The sequence below is a fragment of the Rhinolophus sinicus genome, chromosome 2 (genome assembly GCF_057876585.1).
Source record: "Rhinolophus sinicus isolate RSI-liver-muscle chromosome 2, RSI-T2T, whole genome shotgun sequence".
Taxonomy (NCBI): Eukaryota; Metazoa; Chordata; class Mammalia; order Chiroptera; family Rhinolophidae; genus Rhinolophus; species Rhinolophus sinicus.
In genome coordinates, this window is record NC_142502.1 from 180615098 (window position 1) to 180632168 (window position 17071).

At 47.4% G+C, this 17071-nt stretch overlaps 1 long non-coding RNA gene across 1 annotated transcript; it reads right to left on the minus strand.

Moving 5' to 3' along the window:
- Positions 1 to 10408: 10408 nt before the first annotated feature.
- On the minus strand, positions 10409 to 15176 carry LOC141571810 (uncharacterized). Its single transcript, XR_012496866.2, has 2 exons — positions 15019 to 15176; positions 10409 to 11444 (listed from the first exon to the last, which is right to left on the minus strand). It is a non-coding gene; the product is annotated as an uncharacterized LOC141571810 (long non-coding RNA).
- Positions 15177 to 17071: the final 1895 nt, after the last annotated feature.

Here is a 17071-nt window from a genome sequence, read left to right on the forward strand (position 1 = left end):
GACAGGCCGGGGCGAGGGAGAGGACTGAACAGACCATCTCATTTGAGATCCGTTCTCATTCTCTGACAAATTCAACAAACATCCATCAAACCTCTAATCAGTGCCAGGCCTCCCCGAGACGGAGCTGACCCCGCCTTCCAGAACTCCCTGGCCATCAGGCAGATAGACGAGTACATACATGGTGTGACGGGGCCCTGCGGGTAGTGGGACAACTGTCTTCACAGGGGAGAGTGAGTGGCTCACTCTAATTCTGATCAGGACCCCGCTGGCCAGGAAAGGCTCGTGGAGGAGGTGACACAGAAGCTGGGAATTTTAGAAGGAGCCAAGGAGGACAAGGGTCCAGGCCGAGGGAGCTTGGGAGCCAAGGCATGGGTGACAAAAGAAAGCCTGGAGCTTGGGGTGCTGAATGCGGTATAGCTGGGACTTAGATTTTAAGCCCAGAGGCAGATATTACAGAGGGTAGTCGGAGAGCTAGGCAGCAGATGAATCCTGAAGGACTGCGTGTGCCGTGGTGAGGAGCCCAGTGTCAGTGAGAGCGGTGGATGGTCAGAGCAGGAGCGTGATGTATGGGGTCAGACAATTTAGAAGAATGACCGCGGCTGGAGTGTGGTGCTGAGATTAACTGGACGGGGCGTGGGGCAAGACCTGAGCAAGGCTGACAGATCGGAGCTTGGCAGCAAGATGATGAAGCCTGTTTAGGGCTGAGGCCACGGGGACAGAACAGAGGCCGAGAAGGCAGAGACCCTGGGAAAAGGAACACCTCCCCTGGCAGCAGTAGCAGCCAAAGAAAAGCAAGCCCCCTTGGTCGGTCAAAAGTCATCCTCGATAAAGACCAGAGAGAGAAGTAATTTATGTGTAAATGAGCCTGCATTTCCACCGGCTAACTGCACAGGATATTTGAAGATCTTGTCATCCTCCTTCTTTGCTCTCTGATTTTCTCTGATGAAATCGTTTGAAAATCACAACTTTCACATGACTCACGCTTGTCCAAACCTCAGCTGTATGCACAGTGTCATTTCCCATTTCTCAGGAGTAGCTGGTCTCAGTGAAGCATCAAAAACAAACAGATGAGATGAAGCCAGAATCAAAAGGCAGAAAAAAAATGTGATTATGAAGCAACGTGGGTCATGGAACTAGTTCGCCTTCACAGTTGTTTTTACTCACTGTTTGCATCAATTTTCCCAGTGGCATTGACTGGCCCCTCTTCCCGCCCACACTTGCTCTGACCAGAGGCAGCTTGGACGCCTGAGAAGGGCTCCTTCCAAGACCGAGCGCTGGGTATCTGCTGGATCCATCTGTTCCCTGAACACTTTACAAGATGACTGCATGGCTCATGGCTGCTCTTCCAGCAGCGACCGCGCCAGGGAGGGCAGGCAGTGTCCATCAGGGAGGATGGGCTGGCAGTGCCCATCTCTCTCTGCAGGTCTATCACCTGTGGCCACATCCACGGTTCGGGAAGTGGCAAAGCACAACGCCTGGGCCAACACAGGCCTTGGCAGGATCCCACTCGGCATCCACAGGCAACGTACCACTGACAGAAGTCCCCAAAACACTAGGTGACAAGAAAAGTAGAATATAATCTTCAAAGCCCAATTCAGGAGCTAGGTTAGATCCACTGGCTCTCCCTGTCATGGAAGACAAGACTTGGCTGAGAGTCTCAAATTCATTGCCAACCAGCTGTGCAAACTTCAACCCGTTGCTTAAAATCTCTGAGCCTAAGATGCTTTTTCCCCCCGCCCCCAATGACAAATGAAAGGGTTTAACTGATGGTCTCCAATGTTCTCCTAGCTGTAGGCGTCTCTGATTCCTTTACAGGATTTTTACTCACTGATTCGGTATGAGTGTTGGGCTGAGTAGAGGGAAACTGAGGGGTAGGATGGTCCTAAGTCTTTACAAGGAGTGAGTTTACCGATGATCACATTTCTGGGTCCTACAATGTCAGGGAAAGATCCAGAGGAGCTGGGATTTCTTGATGCTCACATGGCCAAAGGTGTGACACCTGCGGCAGGAATCACAGGTGGTCCAGAGATCAAGGCTAAGAGACCAAGGGAGGAAATGTGATGCAACACTGGTAAACGGTGTCCTCATGGAGACACTAAAACACGGTGAGTTATATGAGTACACACGTGGGTCTCAGTGCAGGCTCTGCCATACCATGTAGCAGCGAGTGACTTATTTTTAAATGAGTCCTTCACATCTCTTAGACTCAGTTTTCTCCTCTGTGAAATGGGGCCAATACTACCTTCCTTGCAGGGTTATATTGAGGATTAAATGAGAACACCAATATGTGGCAGAGATGAAGGACTACCCCCCCAAAATGTATGCTGCTGAGAAATGGGAGTCCAGCAGGGGTCCATTTTCCAGACCCCTTTACATTGTGGCAGGCCCAGGAGACCAAGTTCCAACCTCTGAATAAGGGTGAGAGCCATGTCATAAGGATGAGATAAGGGTGATTTTTCATCTTCTCTCTTACCCCACCCGCCAACCAGAGGTTGGTGACTAGAGTGGTCTTAGGCTCCAGGTCTTTCAGCCTGGCTTCCTGAAAATTTGATGGACCCAAGCTCCCCTAACCTCCACCCTCACCCCCTTGCCCGCTGACCTTCACAGGAGCAGGAAATACGCTTCTTCTGTATGAAGTCACTGAGATTTCAGCTTGATGTGTTATAGCTCTTCAATCCAGTGTTGGAGAACCTAGAACTGTGCCCGACATGTACAAAGTATTCAATACATGACTTCCTTTAACGGCCATCTAAGCATAACTAACTGATAGAAAAGAGCTGCGAGCAAGAAGAATTCCCATCCTGAAGGAGCTGACAGTCTGTGGGAAACCCAGACAAGTAATCAGGAGATGACGGTGCAGAGAGAGGAGGAGGATGGGTGAGAGCCCAGGGTGTGGGGGCCCCTGAGGGCTGACAGAGGCTGGAGTGCAAATCATGAGTGGGGAGAAGAGACTCTGGAGAGAGAAGCAACAATCAGATCACAGAAATCCTGCACTCTGCATTAAAAAGAGTTGACTCTCAAACACTGGTACATGACTGAAGAAACGTAGGTGGGACAGGGTTCGTAGATATATTTGCTCTTTAGACACATTATCCCAGCCGAACTCTGGACCACCCATTGGTGTAGGCGTAAGCCAGGAGCAGGGGCGATCACGCTGACTCCTGTCCTAATCCATAGAAGATGGCTGGTAGTTAGTAACAGCTAACACTTTTGACCACTTACTGTGCTAAAAGCACCATTGAAGGTGTTTCTTGCATATTACCGATTTTAACCTCTTAACAACCTCTGTCAGTACAATTATCATCCCCGATTCAGAGGTGCAGAAACTAAACACTATGTTGTTAGATAAGTTCCTGAAGGTAAACCGGCCCCCCAGGATCTCTAACTCTGGAACCAACATGTAGACCCTCGAGCAATGATACCAAGAGAGTGGGACGGAAAGAAGCAGTGACGTGAATACAAGCAAAAAGGACCCGGGAGACTTGGTAGAGCCCTAACAGGGACGTTAGGACAGTGCAGACCTCCAGGGGCAGTGTCTCATCTAGGAGGTAGCATTAGCTTCCTAGGGCTGCTGTACCAAATTGCCACAAACCGGTGCCGTACAACAGCAGAAAAGTATTCTCCAGCAGTGCTGCAAGCCAGAAGTCCAAAGTCAAGGTGGTATCAGGGTGGGTTCCTTCTGGAGGCTTTGAAGGAGAATCTGGGCTGTGCCTCTCTCCTGGCCGTGGCGGCTGCCAGAAATCCTTGGCATTTGTTGCCTTGAAGCTGCACCACTTCAGTCTCTGCCCCTATCCTCACATGGCCTTCTCTCTTTCTCTCTTCTTCTAAGGACGTTCATCGTTGGATTTAGGGCCTACCCTCATCTAGGAAGATCTCATCTTGAGATCCTTAACTTAATTACACAGCCAAGACCCTTTTTCCGAATGAGGTCACACTTACAGGTCCAGCTGGACATATATTTTGTGACAGTGCCATTCAAACCACTACACCCACCAGGGTTGGAAACCCAGAAGGAGAAAGATGCCGTGGGCAAACTCCGAAGGCTCCTTTTTTAAATACGCTGAGATTGAAGGGTGTGTGAGATTTCTGAAGAGTGTTATCTCCTAGATGGTTATGTAAAGGAATCTAAAGCCCTTTATAAGCATCCATTCTGAGAATCAGAAATCTTCAGGAAGGGGCTGGAGGAAACACCCCCGGGAACACATGTTGGAACCGAGAGAAGAGGATTCGGGCAAAAGAGACGTGAAACTTTAGGGCCAGAGGAGAATAGGGCGCTGATATAAGAGCCTGAGAAGAAACGGCCCAGGTGGCTTAAGACTGGTCTGGGGAGTCACAGAACAGAAGAGAGAGGTCATGCTGGGGGGGGGGGGGGGTATGGTGCTAAAAAGCAAGGAGCAGCCAGAAACAGGAGACTGTGCGCAGAGAATTACATGTTTGTGTTTAAGACTCTAAGGGACAGCAGCTCCAGGTGACGGCAGTATCCAAATGTGACACACTGTGGCCCCAAGGAGCAGGGAGGATGAGTCTTATGTAGGGTTCCCTAGAAGCAGAGCCTGTTGGGTTTAGCTTCGCAGAGCTGTCTTGGGGTCTTGGTGAGCACGGCGTCAGACGAGGGTGGGGGGTAACCTGCCGACCATGTTTTCATCAGACTTCACTGTGAAAGGGCAAGAAGAGATGAGGTTGTGTTCAGAGGTGGACACGAGACAAAAAGGAAGAAACTTGAGCGAATGGGGACGATCTGGGCGAGGAAAGATAGAAAGGCCAGCAAAGGAGCAGACAATCAGTGGGGAACGGGCGAGAATGAGGGGGGGAGTCGGGCCTGGGCCACCACAGGAAGAACAGGGCTTTCTTTCTGGGTGTAGGGGAGTTTTAAAAGGATGGGGCTGTGAGTAGCTGGTCGGTGTGAAGTCAGGAAGTGGAGGAAGATGGTATTTTCTCTGAAGCAGAAGATAAGGTTATCTGCGGGGAAGGAGTGGGAAGTGGTGGGTGGGAAGTTTGAGAATCATCAAGAAGATTTTAAATAGCTGCCATGGGAAGCGAAGCTGACTGGGGAACAGAAGGATTTCTTGGCAGCCTCAGGATTGTAGACCAGAACGCTCTCCAGCAGCGTTCGGCTCAGTTGTCTGAGTTTCCCCGGAGACTGAAGGACGTTGGCAAAGAAGGTTGAAGGGCTGGGCCCTAAGCTCGTGTTCAAGGTGAAAGGCAGGAAGGGCAGATGGATTTGGCAGGAGACTAGAGGGGTCAGAGGGCTGGCAGTGTTGGTGTGCGAAAGGACTAGGGGTAGGGGAGGAGTGGGAAGCCAAAAGCTCAGGAGACTGTGAGCTGAGAATTGCATGTTTACATTTAAGAATCTGAGGGACAGCAGCTTCTGATGACGGCAGTATCCAAATGTGACAAACGGTGGCCCCAAAGAGCAGGGAGGATTTCATCTTTTGTTGGGTTTCCTAGAAGCAGAGCCCTGAGGCAAGGATTGTTGTGTTGGGATTCAGTAATTTATTTGGGGGGGGGGGGGGGGGCTCTCAGGAAAAAGGGAGCGAGAGAAGCAGAATAAAGCCAGGGAAGATGACTAAGCAACGGTGTGGTCTTGCCTGAAGACTAGCGTCAGCCAATGGAGTTCTGGGGGGCACAAATTGTACCACTGAATTGGCCCTCACTTGAAGCAAGGGGCTAGCCTTTTGTGCCACATGCTGGTTAGCTGTAGGTCACTGGTAGGTGGCCCCGTTTGCTCAAGGGTAATTCTATAGCGAAAGGAGCAGCTGTGAGCATTTGGCTCCGAGCAATACAGGTGTTCAGACAGTGGTCCCGCTCATGCCCGTCTGCTCCCGCCCCAGAGGTCTGCTCCCAAACACCTGGATGTCGTGTGTCACCACCTTCGTGGCCAGAGGAATGCGCCCTGTGACCAAACCACGAGAGAAGGAGAATCCTGGCCTCCTGCCACAGCCATGGCTGTGGGTTTGGACCTCATCCCCCCCAGAAGGAATCATTAGGAGGGCTCATGAAAAGACAGAAATCTCATTTATTTGCATATCTTGCCCCTTTTTTATTGGTTGATTCCAGGCTGGTAGGTGAGTGAGTAGGTGAATGGAAGTCCTGTACCTGGTGTTATAGTGATGGCCAGAGCAGGCTCTGCGGCTCCTTCCAGCTATGGACATTGTGGAGACGCAAAGTGAACCTCAGGAAAAGCATTTTCAGAACTAGTAACAAGTGGAGAAGGGCTGTGGGTTTAGGTTCCTTTGGTTTGGGTCAGGCTGGTCCATCTACCTCGAACCACCACTACACAGGCAGCTGTTTGGTTTATTGACAAGCAGACCTGCTGTGGCATTGACTTCCGGTCCTGAGACCCAGGAGAAATGCCCTGAACTCCTATGTATCTGAACCCAAAGAAGCAGAACAGCAGGATCCCAAAATCCACGATGCAGGTAGATGCGAGATGAGTATAACTGATTCAAGAGTGAGTCGGGGAGGATAGAGAAACAAAATCTCAGGTCCCTTTTCAGACTGGAGAAGTCCTATGTTCGCAAAGACCCTTGAAGGGACCTCTCCTCTCTTCAGAGAGGCAGCTGAGGTCCCAAAATAATCATAGTCAGTCTCTTAGTTTGCGAGGGCTGTCATAACAAAGTGCCACAGACTGGGGTGTGCGTGCGTGTGTGTGTGTGTGTGTGTGTGTGTGTGTGTGTGTGTGCTTAAACAACAGACATTTCTCACAGTTCTGGAGGCTGGCAGTTTGAGATCAAGGTGTCACCGGCAGGGTTGGTTTCTTCTGAGGCCTCTGTCCTTGGCTTGTAGATGGCTGCCCTCCCCCTGTGTCTTCCCGTGGCCTTTCTCTGTGTGTGTCTGTGTCTTAGTTTCTCTCTCTTTATAAGGACACCAGTCATACTGGATTAGGGCTCACACATATGACATCATGTTGCCTTAATTCTCTCTTTAAAGACTTGATCGCCAAAGACGGTCACATTCTGAGGTCCTGGCAGTTAGGACTACAACATATACATTTTGAGGGGATACAGTTCAGCCCATGACACCATAACCAGTTTATTGATTGAGTTGGCACAGTAGGGTGTGAACAGCAAACCATTTCATTCTTTCTCATCATTCCTCATTCCATGCTCTCAGTAGACAGCCCCTCACCCACCCTTAGATGAAGTCTCTGGCTGGTCTCAGCTTTTCCAGTTGCCCTCAATATATAAAGCTTAAAAAAAAAAAATTCTATTTCAGTCTAACATCAAAACTCCCAGACTCTTTGTGCCATCTAAGGCTTCTCTCTTTCAGCCTACTTTCTCCTCCCATTATTTCCAGAACTCAGCACCTTTCCCACCCTGCCCTTCCCTCTCCTGGCTGCAGCATTCAGCCATGGCCCCCATTCTGAGTCAGGTAGAGGTTTCTCTGTCTCCCCAAATTGCAGAGGGTCATGGGTCAAGTTCTCCAAGTGGATTTATTGCCGCCTCCCTCCCTGGATGTTAGGTGGGAGGTGAGCAGAATGACCACACCTCTCTACCATGAGCAGGAAACCATACTCAGCAACTGGAAACTCTTTCCAAAGAAACATTCCCTGTCCACTTTGCTACCTTCTTTGGACTGAAAACAATGATTGTGCAATTTTCAACATGCCCTGCAGAGGTGTGTGTCACCTATTGTTTTGGTGTCAGCCTTTGGGGTCTCAGCAGAAATGGATAGAGAAAGTCTCAGTTTAACTTCCCATAAAGTTGTTTTGTTTTTTTGTTTCATTTTCACGTAATTTCGAAGCCAATAGATAGCTTACAAAATCTTAGCTGCATAAGCCAAGTATCTGGGAGACGGGACTGGCCCACGCTTGCCCAGCGGATGAGTAACCGAAGCAGACCACAGGCAGAATGTCACACCTCCCTGCAGCACTCCTACCCAACACACCACAATGATACTGGACTTAAATCAACATGGCTTCAGATACATTTCTTCCTGAATTCAGTGATATTAATACCTCATTAAAAATATATTAATGCAATATGCTTGAATGTGTTTTAAAAAATGCCTCTAACACTGCACGTTACAGAAAGCTTTTGTCTCCATTTCCCTAGGAATGCTATTGTTTAGAAGGGTCTGATTGCAAGGGGAAGAGAGGGGAATAAATCATTATTGAGGTCAAGGAGAAGAGCTTGGCTGGGTAACAAAAAATCGTGCCTATGCTTTGTCCCTAGCATTACAATCCATTCCTGGGTTAAGAACAGTATGATGTCTCCCTCCCCCTTAGCTTTCTTCCTGCTTTCCCTCATTCCCCACACACATCCCCAACAGGAAGATGTTTAAATTCTGGAAGTAGAGCTCCCATCTGCTCACGTCTTCTCCTATCACCATGGTTACGGGGCCCAGAGTGGTCTCTGTGGAGACAGAGGCAGAACAGTAACCAGGGACAACTAGATAGCAAGAGGCAGTAAAAATGAGGATTATTTTTTTAACCCCCATTTAAACCTGCATTCTCATACTCATGCGTGTGTGTGTGTTTTTTTTTGGGGGGGGGTTTGTTTTGTTTTTGTGTGGCATGTCAGATTTTAAAGGCATTTTATCTAAAACAAAAGATAAAATATGATATATTTAGTAATTCCTCAGAACTGTATTAAAATATTCAGCCTTCAGGCTGTGCTACATCTGAAATGCTGGGGCGAGTGCTGTGGGCAGTGAGAAGGCAGTGGCCAGATGTCAGCCCACTGCCCAGGCAAATTCCAGGGCCCAGAGGGGAGTGGGGAGTGGGGGGATGACCTAACACAAGGGACAATGGAAAAAGCTGGTGACACTTACCATTCCTGACACCAGTGATTTCATTGGGCCCCAGAGGAGCTTCCACAACACCTCCGGTTCTGTGCCCAACTATCTTAATTTTTTTCCAATCAAGTGGGATTTGTATTCTCTGTGCTCTGGGCTCAGGTGCCATAGGAAGAGGGAGGGTGCTGGTGCTGGACATGGTTGGGAGGACTTCCCATTTAGTGGAAAAGCTTTATGTGAATTTAGTAGAATGAGCTTTACATCAGAAGGGTTTAGCTTCCAGGCGAGGCTTTGCTGCTATCTGGGGACTTGCATGGTCATTTCCCTCGTGCTGGAATGGGTGGGGCAGCAGGATGATGGATTAGAGCAGAGTATCTCAGCCCCGGTTGCACATTGGAACCACCTGTGAGGATGTTGGAACCAGACCATCACAGTCCCTGAGAGTGGAGCCCAGTGGAGTTTTAGAAACTTCCCCAGATGACATAAATGGGTGGTCAGTTTCAAGTCACTAACGTGGAGGTGCTACGAAACATCTTCCAGCAATGAACTGTAACTATGAGGAAATGAGATGGAAACATGAGCAAGAGGAAATGCCCAGTGTGGACCAAGCACAGGTGTGGCCAAGTGGCAGGAGGCACTACTGCAGGAATGCCTCCTGGCCCTGCCACCAGCCCACATCTCCAGTGTGGGCACGGCCAGGGTGGGGAGGAATCCAGAGGCACAGCTCTGAGGTCAGCCAGTGAGGCTCGCTGGCACTGGGAGACCCGCATGGTGGCCTGCTTGGCCATAGACAAGCTGTGTGGCCTTAAACAAATTCTTTTCCACTCAAGGCCACAGTTTCTTCATATATAAACTGAGGGAGGCAATATTTTGAAAGTGTTACAATGTGGACTCCTAAGCCTGTGTAAATTCAGACACCGGTGATGTACTAACATCCTGTGTGACCTTGAGAAAGTTTCTTAACCTCTCTGGGCTCCAGGGTCCTCAACTATGAGATGGAAAGAATAATAGTTTGCAGTTCAAATATTGAGGTGGTTACTGAGCGAATTCATATCAAATGCATAGCAGCTCCTGTCTTTAGTAAACACTCCAAGAATGTTGGAATTTACAAATCAACACTGACATGCAAAATTAGAAGGGTTGGTCCAGGTGCTCTCTGAGAGCCTTTCTTTGTCACCGAGGTGTGTCCATGAGGAACAGACCAGGCCTTTAGCAGATCGTGAGGGTGAGGGAGGGAGTGTTGCAGACAGAGAGAAAACAGACAGAGGAAGTGGGGAAACCTGTGAATGTATGGGAATACTAATGGGGTGCAAGACTGTTGGGAGCAAGGGCTGGAGCTAAGGGAGAAATAGGATTTACCATTGGACAGAAGAGTGGGGAGAGGTTATGAATGCCGGTATATATCAGGGTGTGGAGTGGGGACTTTTCAAGCACACTAGTGATCCCAAAGCTTCTTCACCCATGGATTTCAACTTCAAACAAAATCCTGTGGAACCTGACTACATAAAACCAATAAAAGCAGAGGTTCTTGAGTGTAGCCAGGATGGGTCCTGGAATCCCTCGTCTCCTTGGCCTCCTCTGACCATGGCTGGACCTTCAGCAACCCTCCTAGTACTCCAGGAGTCCATGGAGCACAGGAAAGAGTCACCGCTATAAGGAGTAGTTACTGGGACACAGGAACCAACTTTATTTTATTATTACTATTCCTTATTATTATTTCTACTGTGCTATATACATGCAGTCTGTTGGCACACACTCCTTGGGAATCCCCATAAAGTCAGAGACAGGCCCTGGACTGTGGAGTCTTTGAAACTGAGCAGTTGATGTAATTTCAGGTTTGTTTCCATCATGTGCCCCATCCACTCAGAGTGGTTAACAGGCTTACCTGAGTTTGCTTATGATTCAAACACTGCTGTAATAGTGCTGGGTAACACACATTCCCCACAGCCTCCCTAGCTTAGTAAAACACAGAGTTATGTCACATTCACAGATGGACAGATCCACTGTGCATCTGCCAGGTTTGGTTCCAGTCAGCTGGGATTCGCTGAGGTTGGCCCTAGACAACGGGTTGGGTGTTACATGTGCTCCATATGTCGACTTGTTCTGGGACCAGCCGCCACCTGGGTGATTTTCTTTTCTTGGTGGAGGGATAAAAGCAGTCTGCTGGAGCTTTGCCTTATCCCTGGAAGCTTTGAATTAACACAGGCACTTGTCACTCCCACCCACATCCATGAACCCTGGCAAGTCATATGGCCAACATCGAGGTCCAGAGAACAGATACCATTCTGCTCATAGGGAATCCTTAGCAAGAGAGGTAGGAGCAGGAAGAATGGTCAACAAATAGCATCACCTACCACGAGTATGACGGGAAAGCTAAGCAGAGGCATATCTACTCTTCTCCAAGCCCAGCCCATGTCCTAATTCCTCCAGCCAGCCTTCCCAGGCTACCCAGATTCAAAGACAGCTCTGCTTCTTTGACTTTCCCCAGGCTTGACGTGTGTCCCTCTCACTCAGCTGTTTCCTGGGTGAGACTGAGTTTCCTTTGCAGCCCACGTGGGCACACAGGCTCTGCTCCCTGAATATGCAGTGCTTGATGGATGCATGGAGGAAGGACCCAGGAAACATCCTTGGGAAGGTGAGGCAGGATGATAAACTCAGGGGTCACCACACTCTCTTTTTCAACCAGCAAGTGCTACCTTCAAACGTGTCTGTGTGACGGAAAGAACAAAGGACTTAGAGTCCGAGAGACGTGGGTTAAAATTACCACTCTTTCATCCACCAGCCCTGTGACCTCAGGCAAGCCTCTTGGCCTTTCAATGCCTATAATTTCTTATCTGTAAAATGGGAATGATATCGTGTTTCCCCGAAAATAAGACCTAGCTGGACAATCAGCTCTAATGCGTCTTTTGGAGCAAAAATTAATATGAGACCCAGTCTTATATGATTATAATGAGACCGGGTATTATATTATATTATATTATATTATATTATATTATATGATATTATATTATATTATATTATATTATATTATATTGTAACTTTTGCTCCAAAAGGCGCATTAGAGCTGATTGTCTGGCTAGGTCTTATTTTCGGGGAAACACAGTAGTAATTACTTTGCTTGGTGATTATTATGTGTCAAGCACATTCACACAGCCCTGCCTCGAGGCCTTCACACTGGCCACTCCTCCCTGAGCCATTGTTACCCCATTTCACTTCAGTCATGTCTCTGCCAAAATGCCATCTTGCCAGAAGTCTTCTTTTATAGTTTTACATAAAACAGCACACACCTGCAGTTACACTCTATCTCCTTGCCCTGTGTCCTTTCCTGTCATGCCTATCCATACTCAACATTAGTTTACGTGCTTAGTTGTCATCTGTATACTTTCCCAATTATGATGTATACTTGGTGGAGAACTGGGATTATTTTAACTATTTTCACAACCCCTGGATCTCCATCACCCACTGTGATGCCTGGAAACTGTTTGCTAAGTATTTCTTGAACGAACGAACTGTAAGATTAGCATGAGGTTGTGTCTGCAAAGTCCCAACACAGTGCCTGGCACATGATACACATTCAATCAACGATGGCAATGCCTCCTTCCGGCTTGCCCCCACTTGGAGCCCAGCCTGGATCTTTCTGCCCTGGGTGCAGAGAACAAAGCTAGCCAGAGGAGAGTGCTGGGAGTCTGGGGCACCAGCCCGCATGCAGACTTGGGCACATATCTGAGAATTTTCAAGTCATTTGCTCTCTTCCTCCATCCTTAACAAACAAAAGAGCCTTGATCTGGAGGAGGCCCCAGAGCATACTCCATCATCTCTATTTCCTCTGAGGGCCCTGGACACATCATCACCCAGAGTCACCATGTGAAGCACACGCATTCAGCTTGTTCCTAAATGCCTCCTTCTGTGGAAAGCAGAAAAATCAAGCCAGAAAACTGAACTTGAATGAAACACATGCATGATCCCATTTTGTTCTATTAGAAAAGCCTTTATAGTAGAATGCATTGGCATGAATTGTGAGACTGAAAGTATTTTATACAAACAAGAAAAACAAAAACAAAAATCCCATAGTGATGACTCTGGCCCCTATAGTATGTGACTTAAAAGCTCTCAAGAAGTGAGATAATTCTGTGAAAATGGGGCATTAAAGCATAGACAGTTCTGTAAAAAGAATTTCCGTACAGCTTAAAATTCAAAACCCTGCTTCATCGGTGTTTCCAGATTTGGGATGCTTTGCTTAAAATCAAGGGAAGTGAGCTTCAACGGTTCATGATTTAAAAGTATGGATTCAAGGTGAGCACGGTTCCCATGTGCTGGGCAGTGGCCTGGGCTCTCGAGAGATGCTTCAACAGTCTCTTCCCTCAAGGAGCTGTCCTTCCTGCAGCCCTAAGCCATGTTCACACTTAGGGGCACCCGTGAGGGTGACATGTGCAGCCCAGAGGAGGGAGAAACTGCAGTGGGGGAGGGGCACAGCAGGGGAACCTTCCCAGGAGGCACCTGAACTGCAGCTTAGACAGCGGGTGTTCAGAAGCAAGCCAGGGAGGGAAAGGCTGCTGGGCCAGGGGACCAGCCTGCAGGCAGACGCGAGGGCTGAGGGGAGCATGGCCAGTTCAGGGAACCGTGTGACATTTTGTGGGGTGGGGAAGATGGGACTTCTGTGTGAGATCGTTCTTTCTCTGTCTCTACCCAGAATAGTACCAAATATTGTCACGTATGATATCACAGGACAAAACATGTTTCCCTTTGTATTTTTTCACAAGAGTTTTGAGGATGTGTACTGTGTAGCCTCTGCTCTTAAAACTGACTTTGTCAGAGACTGTGCCCTTTAGCCCAGTGGACTATCCAAGGAAGAAGGTCTGCTGGCCTTCAGAGAAATCCCCGGGAGCAGAAGGTGCCCTTGAGTTTGTCCTGGAATAAATGTGTGTGCATACACACACACACACACACACACACACACACACACAATCACACACAGTCACACACATACCGCACATAGTCACACACACAATCACACACAGTCACAAACACACAATCACATACATGGGTCACACACAATCACATACACATATACACAACCACACACACAGTTACACACACAGTCACACACACAACCACACACACAGTTACACACACACAGTCACACACACAATCACACATGTAGACAATCACACACACAGTCACACACACAGTCACACACACACACACACACACACACACCCCTTACTTCCTGGCCCAGTTCAATTTACACATGTATTTGCCATGTGTAATCTGATTTGCAATCTGAAATCCGATCCTCCGTTCTCATTCTGAAGTTTCACACTGTTCATCCACGACAAAGTTCAGCCACCAAACTGACCTAGGAGATTCGTTACCATCCGGACCCCTCTCCCTCCCTAGTCCCATCTCCGACCACCCCTACTTGGTACTTTCTGCTTCATCATCAAACAGCTTCTAGTTCCCTGTCCACGTGCTCCCACTTCTTACCTCTTCATCTCTCATGGTGTTGGCTCTCCCCCCAACACCTTCCTCTCTCTCCTTGCCTGCTCCACCTCACCCCTTGGCTCAAGCTTCGTGTTTACCTGTCATGGCCTGGGCAGGCACACACCCTGTGGAATTAGGAGACCCTGCCCGGGGTCTCAGAGAACAGTGGGCCGCCCCTTGCCCTGCTTGCTCGTGACCTTCTTTGTATACCACCTCTCCCTTTGCTCTGGGCTGACTTTCCCACTGGGCTGGTGCCTGTGTCCCACAGTATTTTTAGAGGCAGATGAAAATGTTTTAATTCCTCTAAAAATCAGAAGAAAAAAACTAAACATAATAAAAATGATCATGTAATAATGAATCCAGCCCCGACTGTATTTGTCTTTATACCAATGCAATCATAAAATATAATTTTAAATTAAAAAAGGAATTTTTTCAGCAGAGGAAGGAACCATGAAGGGGGCAAAGTACCTAATGCCTTGCAAAGCTAAAAGCAGCCTTGCCTCCCTCGCCCATCAGGCGATGGGGTTTTGGAGATGCTATTCTTCTAGCTCAATGTCCCCAGTGCCCACCTTAGTGCCGGGCACACGCTCGTTAAAGGTGTGTAGAAAAAACTGGGCCATCTTGGATAGGGCAAGAAGGGAAAGCTGCTTTCAGTGCGTCTGTGAGGGAACTAGGACACTGAGTCCTATGAAATCAATTCCTGTGACCCCAAAACTCTATTTTTAAGAGCTGAGAGCAGGGAATTGAGGAAGATTTTAAATATTGGGGGAAAACTAAATATAACAGGTGCCCAAGCCTCACCTTTTCCTGGGTCTCAACATCAACGAAGTGGTTCTATATTGTGATTATATGGAAGAATGAGTTCTGGCTGGGTCTCTGAAAGAAATCACGTGAAAATGCAGGATTCTGGAGGCAGCCTTCAAGACCACAGGAGCTGGGCACGCTGGGTAAATCCACAGGAAGAATGAGTCAGGGTGATATATCTTCATTTGCGTACGGTTTTTCAAGTGTGTGGGTCCTGGGATGATAATCAGCAGTGATGCAAGTCCTCCCTAGTGTCTATTGGCAATCAACATAACAGCACATAAATTCTGGCCTATAATAAACGAACCAGGAAGTAAAGAGTTCTCAGTCACAGACTCCTCAACTTGGTAAACTAGGAAGTTCCTCAGAGGACATTCTGTGCCCTCTTGCACTGTGCAGTTGAGGAAACTGAGGTCCCCACTCAGGTCACGACTGGCCCAACATTTCCCACCAAGGTACCCAGCAGTGACGGGGCTGAGAGTAAATACGTGACTTCAGTCCCTGCTCATCTAGCCAAGCTGCACACACCATACAATGCGAGTGAGAAAAGGGCCTGTGCAAGTATTCACTTCCCTTTGAAGCTTTAAGCTACTTAGGACTCTTTGGCTGAGGGCAAGGGATAACTGTTGGAGTATGGAGGGCTGTTTCCCATGATTACAATTGTGAAATCAGATGAAGGGGGTTTGCTGTTTGTTGCATTGGGACCCTTTTAGGTCCAAAAGGTCTTGGCTTAATGCTGTCAGCCACACCTACTCTACAATGGGCAAATCAGTGTTCTCTTCCAGCTCGGAGTCCTCTGACGGAGCTGAGGAGACGAGGACACGAGCAGAGCTGTTTCTCACCGAGGATGATGCTGAGAGCGTGGGCAGGCTCTGGCGATGGCTCCCCTCTTTGCCCTGTTTACCCTCCGTGCTGCCTTCTGCGGAGGCTCCCAGTCCCTGTTAGAACAAGCAGGTTGAAAGCACCTGCTCGGCAGACCCTCCTTGCCTCTAAAGAGCTGAAATTCGGGACAATAATAGCATATAACTTAGAATTTAGATGGGCAGAGTTAATGTTGATGTTATAAAATTCTGGTATTATTAGGAAGAAGTTAAAGATATTGATTAAGTTAATTTAGGTAAAGATAAACATGTGTATGTCTAATTTCCACACTACAGTTGAAGAAAATTGAGCTCTGGAGGAGGGGCGTAAATCAATCCAATAGAAGGCAAGACAGGAGAAAAAGAAAGACCAATAACCAACCAACCAAGCAACCAAACAAACAAATAAATGAAAATGCTGGATACTACAAATGGAACTGAAGGAAGAATACATTGGTATAATCACGATTGAAAACAATTTTGCATTGCCCACTGGACTGAGAGGGGCATATGCTTTGATACAACACTGCCATTTCTAAATATATATCTTAAAGACATTTGCAATCTATATCAGGAAAAAATGTTCAAAAATGTCTATGAGCATTTCCTGTAAGAACAAAAAAATATTCTACCATCAGGAGACTAGATACACAAATTGTGATGATTTATACAATGGCATATTATACAACAGTTACAGAATTAATGGACTTGAGCCTCATTCATTAGCATGGATGGATGTTTAAAAATGATGTTGAGTGAACAACGCAAGTCAGAAAAATACAAATTATTTGATACAATGTACATTCAAATACAGGCGAAAGTGTGTGTTGTGTTATTTAAGTGTACATACAAGTATGGTCAAACTCTACAGAAATAAAAAAATATAATTTAAAAATTCAGAAAAGTGGTAACCTTTGGGGGAAGGTAAGAGCACAGAATTAGAGAAAGGCACACAAAAGTTTTCAAAAAAAGTTGATAATTAAGCCAGGTGATAGATATTTAGGTGTTCATTTTCTTATTGTTCTTTAAAGCATACTATACAGTGGGTGCCAAAAAAATGTATGCACACTTTAAGAAAGAAAAACTGTATTAAAAGTGTAATACTCAATATATACCGATAACAAAAGATGAATACAAGTCACGTTTGACTTCTACAATTACAAGAGGTGCTCAAAGTGGTTACCATCAGC